Below are 8,254 nucleotides of genomic sequence, written 5' to 3' on the forward strand. Positions count from 1 at the left end.
AGGAAAAGTAGAAAATACATAATTATGATTAGAGACTTATGTCTCATTAATTGATGGAACATTTAAGCAGGAAATCAGAAATTACACATAACTCAACCAGACCATGTGTACAGCACTTCACCCTAAAAAAGCAGAATATACATTCTTTTCGATCATCTGTAGTACATATACTATATGCCAGGCCATAAAATAAACTTAAACCAACTTAAAATTATTGAATTCATATAGTATGTTCTTTTATTAGAGTGGAATCCGACTAGACATTAATAACAAAAAACTTCAAGGATTTAGGAAAAGAAGAGCAACCTAAAACTTGGTATGATTGTTTGGCACTATATACTAGTGGTAAACATGTAGATATCAAAAGCAAAAGTACCATATCAGTTAAAATCACTCAGAAATAAAATGCTTAGGTATAAAGCTATCAAAACATGTCCAGGGCTTAAATGCTTATAACTAGAACTCTGTAGATAGAAACCAAAGAAGATCTAAATAACTGTTGAGTTATACTTTATCGAGAAATCTCAACCTGGCAAAGGTGTCAAGTATTTTGAAACTGATATATAAGTTTAAAGCAATTCCTATAAAAATCCCAACAATATTTTTATAAATATAGATAGGATTACCTAAAAATTTACATAGAAAGCAAAGGAGCTAGAATAGTTAACACACTTTTTTTAAAAAAGTTGAATTAAGCGGGGAAAATAGTTTTTTCTCACATCAAGACTTAATGAACAGTTATAGTCATCAAGATTGTTTGGTACTACAGGAGAAACAGGTACATAGACCAAGGGACATAACATAAAACCTAGAAATACACCTATACTAATACACCAACTTACTGTTAAAAAACTAAAAAGCAAAAGCATTTCAACAAAGGAAAGATAGACTTTTTGGCAAATGATGCTGAAGCAGCTGGGCATCCACCATCAGAGAAAGAAGTGGGACAAGGAGAAGAAGAAGACAAAAAAGAGAAGAATCCATGTTTCATTTAAAAAATGGTTCAAGTATATTATGGTGTTAAATGTAAAATTTCAATTTATGGAATTTCAGGACAAAAAAGAGCAAACTTCAGAATGTGGGGCTGGATAGAAAGTTTCTAGTTTGTGGATCTCAAAAGGCACAATACAAAGAGGTCACATTGGTAAATTAGAGTAACTTTATTTAAAAACCTTTTACTCTGCCAAGAATCCTGCTAAGAGGATGAAAAGATGTTATAGAAAGGAAAAATATGTGTGAACACATATCTGACAAAGGACTAGTTTCTAGAATGTATAAATAATTTTTTTTATTCAACAGTTAAAAGACAGTCACATTACAGAATAGGCAAAACCCCAAGAAGTAGTTATACAGAAGATGCTATATGGATAATAAATAAGCACATGAGATGTTCAGCTCCATTAACCATTAAGGAAATTCAAGTTAAAATGACAGAGTTAGCAGCCCTAGTTATCACAACAGCTAAAATAAAAATGGCAACAACACCAAATACTGGTAAAGACATGGAGAAACTGGATCACTTATACAATGCTGGTGGGATGATATGATGTATAGCCAATCTGGAAAAGAGTTTGGAGATTTATTGAAATACCAGACTTTCAACTAGTACATAAACTACATAATAGCAATGACATTCATGGGTAATTACTCCGGAAACAGGAATACTTATGTTCATATATAAAAAAAGTACACAAATGTTTATATCAGTTTTATTCACAATGACCAAAATCTAGAAACAACTCAGATGTCTTTCTATGAGTGAATGGTTAAACAAACGGAGCACTATATCCCTATCATGAGATACTCTTCAGCAAAAAATAAAAAATTTAAAAAAAGGCACAAACTACTTATATACACAACATTTTGAATGAAAATCCAGTTTCATTTAAGATTACCCTGAGTGAAAAAAGCCAATGCTGAAAGGCAATGCCTGTATGATTCCATTTCTATGACACTCTCAGAAGGATACAATTATAGAAACAGAGAACACATTAGTGGTTGCCAAGAGTTAAGGAGAGGAGTTGTAGTAGTAAGACGAGGCTATAAAAGAGCAACATACGGGATCCTCATGATCATGTAGATGCTTTTTTTTTAATTTAATTTTTTTATTGGTTGTTCACAACATTACAAAGCTCTTGACATATCATATTTCATACATTAGATTCAAGTGGGTTATGAACTCCCAATTTTTACCCCAAATGCAGACTGCAGAATCACGTCGGTTACACATCCACAATTTTACATAATGCCCTATTAGTAACTGTTGTATTCTGCTACCTTTCCTATCCTTTATATCTTGTCGGTTTTAATGTCCATAACCTGGTTGTGACTTTGCTGCATAGTTTTGATGATGGTACCTGTGGGGGAACTTAGGCCAACAGCACACCAGCTCACTACCCATTATTTCAATGTATGTGAATCCAAAATGATCTTAAATTAAAAAGTTAAAAAAAAAAGCTGCTGAGAATATATACTGCACTGGAAGGACCATAGCAAAGCAAGGCTCTAATGGAAGACCTTGTAACTTCCTTCCGTATTTATCTGCAGATGCTAAATTAGCCTGGGCCTTTGCCCTTTGATTTGGGTTTGGCTTGATTTAAACTTGACTTGATTTGTGAGTTTTTCCGCTCAGGTATGGACAACTCTCTTCTCTCTTCTCATTTTTCTCTCTCTTCTCATTTTTCATTCTACTATCTAGGGCAATTTTATGCATATTCACTGAAGGAGTTAGATGAAGATATTCTTATTCAACTTCCATTCAGTAGTTACCAAGTCTATTTATCCACAAAACCCTGAGACTAAAACAAAACAAACTTTCCTACTGAAAGCAAAGGTATTATTTTTATATAGATAAAATATGTCATATATATCTTTTATTAAGTTTGTAAATAAACTCATCATACAGTTTGATTGTATGGGAAACATAAACCTGCCAGGCATGGTGGCTATAATCCCAATGTCTCAGGAGGCTGAGGCAGGAGGATTGCTAGTTCAAAGCCAGCCTCAGCAACTTAGCGAGGCCGGCAGCAACTTAGTGAGACCCTATTTCAAAATAAAAAAGGCTGAGGTTGAGGCTCAGTAGATCAGCACCCCTGGGTTCAATCCTTGGTACCACTCCAGAACAAAAAACAAACAAACAAACAAACCAAAAAACCCCATGAGTAGCCTGTCCTAAAATATCACCAGAAAAAAAAAATGCAGACTCAATTAGGTGTCAGAAATAACAAAAGTAAAACAACAAGGCAACCTAATTTAAAAATATTTTTTGCAAAAAATTAAGGATTTGTATTTTGCAAAGAACACAATGGACAAAAGGTTTAGATAGATGAAAGATTAGGAAAAGATATTTATAACTACTAAATATACAAAGGACAAATATTGGGAATATGTGCATATCCAAAAATCCCCCCAATACAGAAAATTTTGCAAAAAAAAAAAAAAAAGTGGGCAAAGGATATTATAATCATTCCCAGAACCCCAAATGTCTAGCAAGCATATAAAGAGCTGTCCAAACTTGTAGTAATCAGATAAATGTGAACAAAATGCAATGAAATACCAGCTTCTATCCATGAGAATGGTCAAAATAGAAAGACATACTAAATTGAGCGGGGTTTTGGGGTAACAGGAACTCTCCTGCTCTGCTGGAGGGAATGTAGACTTGTACAGTCATCCTGGATGATGATCTGGCTATCCTTAATCAAACTAGGTAGATATATCGCTATGACCTTGCCATGACTTTAATGGGACACACACAAGAGGTGGAGATATTGGGATATCTGTCATTTACAAAGAGCACAAGAAATGTAAAGGTACATCTTGAGGCAGTATATATTGTTAGAAGCAATGAACTTGTATGTATAACAGCACAGATAGACCTTACCAACACGGTCTAGAGTAAAAAAAAAAGTAAGACCCAGAATGAATCCTGTGTAGGTAAATTTACATTAAGTGTTAAATTATACACTCAAACATCAATGATTTTTTTCCAAGCTGCACGATGCATAAAAATTCAAGAAAACTTATGAATCACATTATAGCTGTTGCCTATAATGGGAAAGGGAACAGGGATGATACATAAATAGTGTGTTAATAATGTAAATAAATAATAGAAGACTTTAAATGGATTCTTGATGATATTATGACATGAAATTGATATAGTTAGCTCAGCCCTGGTGCCTAAGGTAATTAAAAGAAGAAGCGATAAAGTCAGGGAAGGCTGGTTATATGGAATTGAAAGCCAAACAGACTTAATGTAAAAATCAACTAAGAGGTTTTGGTAAATTTGGAAAGATACACAAAGCATGAACAGCTGAGTACCTTCTATTTCTTTGGGGAAAAAGCCTCCACTGTGTGGGATGGCTTAGGTTCAGGGCTCCTAGAATTGGAAGGGCAAATTTTCCCCTATGTAATTTAATTGGTAGGCCCGACTGGGTCCCATATTTCCAATGAGTTATTAGTGGCTTCCATTCTTTATCACTCAATTGCTTACCATTGGATGAATAAAGAAGATGCTGTGTATTGGGAGTAATTCTTGGTATGCAGCTTCCATAGTCTTGCTGATAACTTAAACTGTGTTGTTATAATTTGGCAACTAGTTTCCCTACTGTCTTACCCATCTGGATCAAGTACAGCCTGGACTTGAACAAAATCAGCCTACTGAGGTGAGGAGTGAATGTCTTGTTCTGGCTGCCAGAGAGGAGTGAAGAAGTTGAGCTTCTTATCAGAGCCTGTTGACTAGGGTTTGTGTGTAAAATTACGTTTACAGATCAGACTTGCTTATCAGGCTTTTGCTGGATGCTTTTAATTATTACTATGTAACCAGGGTGTGGGATACTAGAAAAATGAAAAGGGGGTTGTGGGCAGGCTGGGAACACAGGCAGCAAAAGAGATAGCAAGGGAACCAAATAACATTTAAGAAACTTAATAATCATAGAAGTACCTCCTACAATGCAATGGCTGATGTCCCTAACCTCAGGACAAAGGTAATTTTTTATTCAATATATTTTGCTCATTAAGGGAGATAATATCAAGTACATTTTCAATACAGTATAACTTTAAAAAATATCTGAAATGGTTAACTTCAGCTTTTTGAGAAATGAGTAATGTACAACACTTTATTACCTAGTCTTATTAATAAATGAAGTATGACTTGGTATTACTATTTTAAAATAATTATGCTTATATAAAGTCTACTTTTATGTTCATTTAAAAATGTACACCTTATCCTTCTCTGTGGTTATCTAGGTATTAAAGCCATTATTATAGATTCTGTACACTTTCAAGATCTTTTCTAAAACCAGTTAAATGTGTTTTAAACAAGGAAGTGTCTTCAACTGAATAATTATATTGAATGCCCCCTTGCTTTATAGAATGCTGTGAATTTGCATTATGTGTGTTTTATTTTAAGCAATTGTAGACTTTGATCAGAAGAAACATAGTTAAATATTAATCTGTAATAAATTTATATTACATATATATGTTGCAGAATTTCTTTCCAGTCTCAGAATAATAATAATACCTTTTAACTTTTAATTTCTTCAATTCTAGTTGGAGGAAAACCTTGGCTTGCATTAATGTTTCTGATATCATTAAAAGCACATATCTTTCAGTGTGTTAGAAACACAAACCTGATCTCTGCAAATGTCATAGTCACTCATGCTGACTCGGAAGAAATCAATATGAACATGAGTAGACATCATTATAGTACAGAGTAGAAATCTGCTGGGAATTATTTACCTATCCCATAAACTCCAGAAACAGAACATAAAATTTTTAAAAAATTATTATTTTTACTTAAAATGCAATATGTGATTACTGTGAAACAATGAGACATTTCAGAAGTAAAGAACAGAGTCTTGTTTAATTGACTTTCTTTCACTCTACCCAGATAATATTTGTTACATTTCATGTGAACTCCCCCAGAGCTTCCAAAACTGACCTTTAATTTTTGTTACAGGAACACTACTAGTTGAATATAATTATTACATAACCATGACTATCTTGCCCATCACATAGATACAATTTTTAAATGCTGGTAAAATTTGGTTTAATGTATATAAAGTTATAATAAGGACTTTGAGGAATCATTTTGTTAGACAGGACTCACTGCAAAGTCCATTCTTTGGCACAAGAAAAGCTGGTTAGGCCTGTTTTTCTTGGATCCTACAATCTCCCTGGCTCAGTCCAGTTTTACCCAAAATGTTTACATACTCACTTGCTTCTGGACTATTTGTATATATTTTACTTTTAATAAATCTAGGACAAAATTAATTTTCTATCTTTTTTTCTTTGTAGGAAAAACGTCAGCTTGTACTGGAATGCAGTTTAAACTTTTATGAAAACAATAGCTGCCTCTGACCAATCAAGAAATACCTTTTGGATGGTTATGATGAGGTCTTTGGATCTTCAATAGATACAAAAACTGAAAAATTTGTCATTTCATGATTTTAATTACTGTAACCCACTCTTGGCTTATCAGTAGGATTGAATAAGTAGAAGAGTAATTAAATAAGTGGATAAAAGTACTTATTAAGCAAATGGATAAACAAGTGGCTCTAATAAGAATGTTGCAAAATTTTCTTATCAATAACAAAAAACACAAATTAACTCACTCATTTGTTGCTTACTTGTTGTTGTTGTTATTATTATTATTTTGTGTGTGTGTGTGTGTTTGGGTGGGTACTGGGGATTGACAGAGGTGCTTAACCACTGAGCCACATCCCAGCCCTTTTGAATATCTTATTTAGAGACAGGGTCTCACTGAGTTGTTTAGGGCCTGGCTAAGTTGCTGAGGTTGGCTTTGAATTTAAGATCCTCCTACCTCAGACTCCTGAGCCTCTGGGATTACCACTGTACTCGGCTTTGTACTTTCAATCCTCTAATCATCCATCTATTCATCCATTCATCTATCTACCCACCTATCTCTTCAAAAAGTACTTTTTTGAATACCCTTTCTTGGTATGGCCCTATGGAGGATATTAAACAAACAAACAAACATAGAAAAAATATCAGTGACATTACCAAGAAGCTAAACACGCATGCATTAGAATTACAATGAAAAATTGCAATGAAAATTACAGACACAGATGACTAAGCTTCATAACAATGCCAATGAGTCAGAGGATGGTGGGAGGAATATTTGAACTACACTGTGATCCCTCAGATTCAGCTTCAAACTTCAAACTTCTCAGAAAGTCCATAATTCAGTTTCATTATTTTTATCAGTGCTCAGCATTACTCTTAAAACTATCAAATGCATCTGTGATGCTGATTTTTTAGATCTTTCTGCAATGCTTTAAAAATTTCATCTTCTTTGCCTTAAAAATCATTATTATTTTTCTTTTTCCCCATATTTTTATTGATGCACTATAATTGTACATAATGATGTAATTCATTGGTACACATTCATACATGTACACAATATAACAATATAATTTGGCCAAGGTCATTTCCCTAAATCTGCCTGAAAAATTATAAATTTGTAGAAATTTCAAACAGAAATGAATAAAGCAGTAAAGAGCCTTGAAATAGGACAGGTGATGGAAGAATGAGAGTCAAGGATATCTGTAATAAAAATCAATTTTGATAGAGGACAAGTGTTCTGCATCAGTACTTCTAGGGCTGGAGCTTCAGCTCTACAGCTTTCTAACTTTTGAGGTAGGACCAGTGTCACTACCATGCTGTGTCTTGGGGTGGTCTTCCAGGTATTTCCCATGCAGGATGCTGTCCTTTCTACTGTGTTGAGCCCCAGGACTGATGGATGCAGCACTGAATAGGTCTTTGAGCTTTCCAATCTCACCTTCCTCATCTGCATGTGTGCATGAAACCACTTTGCACGTTGCAAGGATTAGGCATCCAGTCCAACAGTAAGGAGTTTGATAAGTGGTCACTATTATGATTGCTTACCATCAGGCAGTTCTAGTTTGAACTTCAGGGCCTCTCTGGCAGCAACCTAGATTCTCAGAGATGAGCACAGCAGGTCCAATAATTGCTCCTGGTGACAAATCATCATATGCTTGGAAAGCCTGTATTGCATTCCAATGCAACAGCAGCAGGAAGTTATCTGAATTCTGTCACAAGGTGAGCAACCATCCCTAAAAGAAACATCAAAGACAGAGTTCTTAGAAGCAATGTGCATATCAGATGAGTGCTCCTACTGCTTATCCTATTAAATAGGAAATCATAGGAGCTATTGAAAAGCTCTAAGTGGAAATTGACTGGCCTCCTGAGGAAGAGAAAGTAATTGTGTCAAATA

The sequence above is a fragment of the Ictidomys tridecemlineatus genome, chromosome 8 (genome assembly GCF_052094955.1).
Source record: "Ictidomys tridecemlineatus isolate mIctTri1 chromosome 8, mIctTri1.hap1, whole genome shotgun sequence".
NCBI classification, from domain to species: Eukaryota; Metazoa; Chordata; class Mammalia; order Rodentia; family Sciuridae; genus Ictidomys; species Ictidomys tridecemlineatus.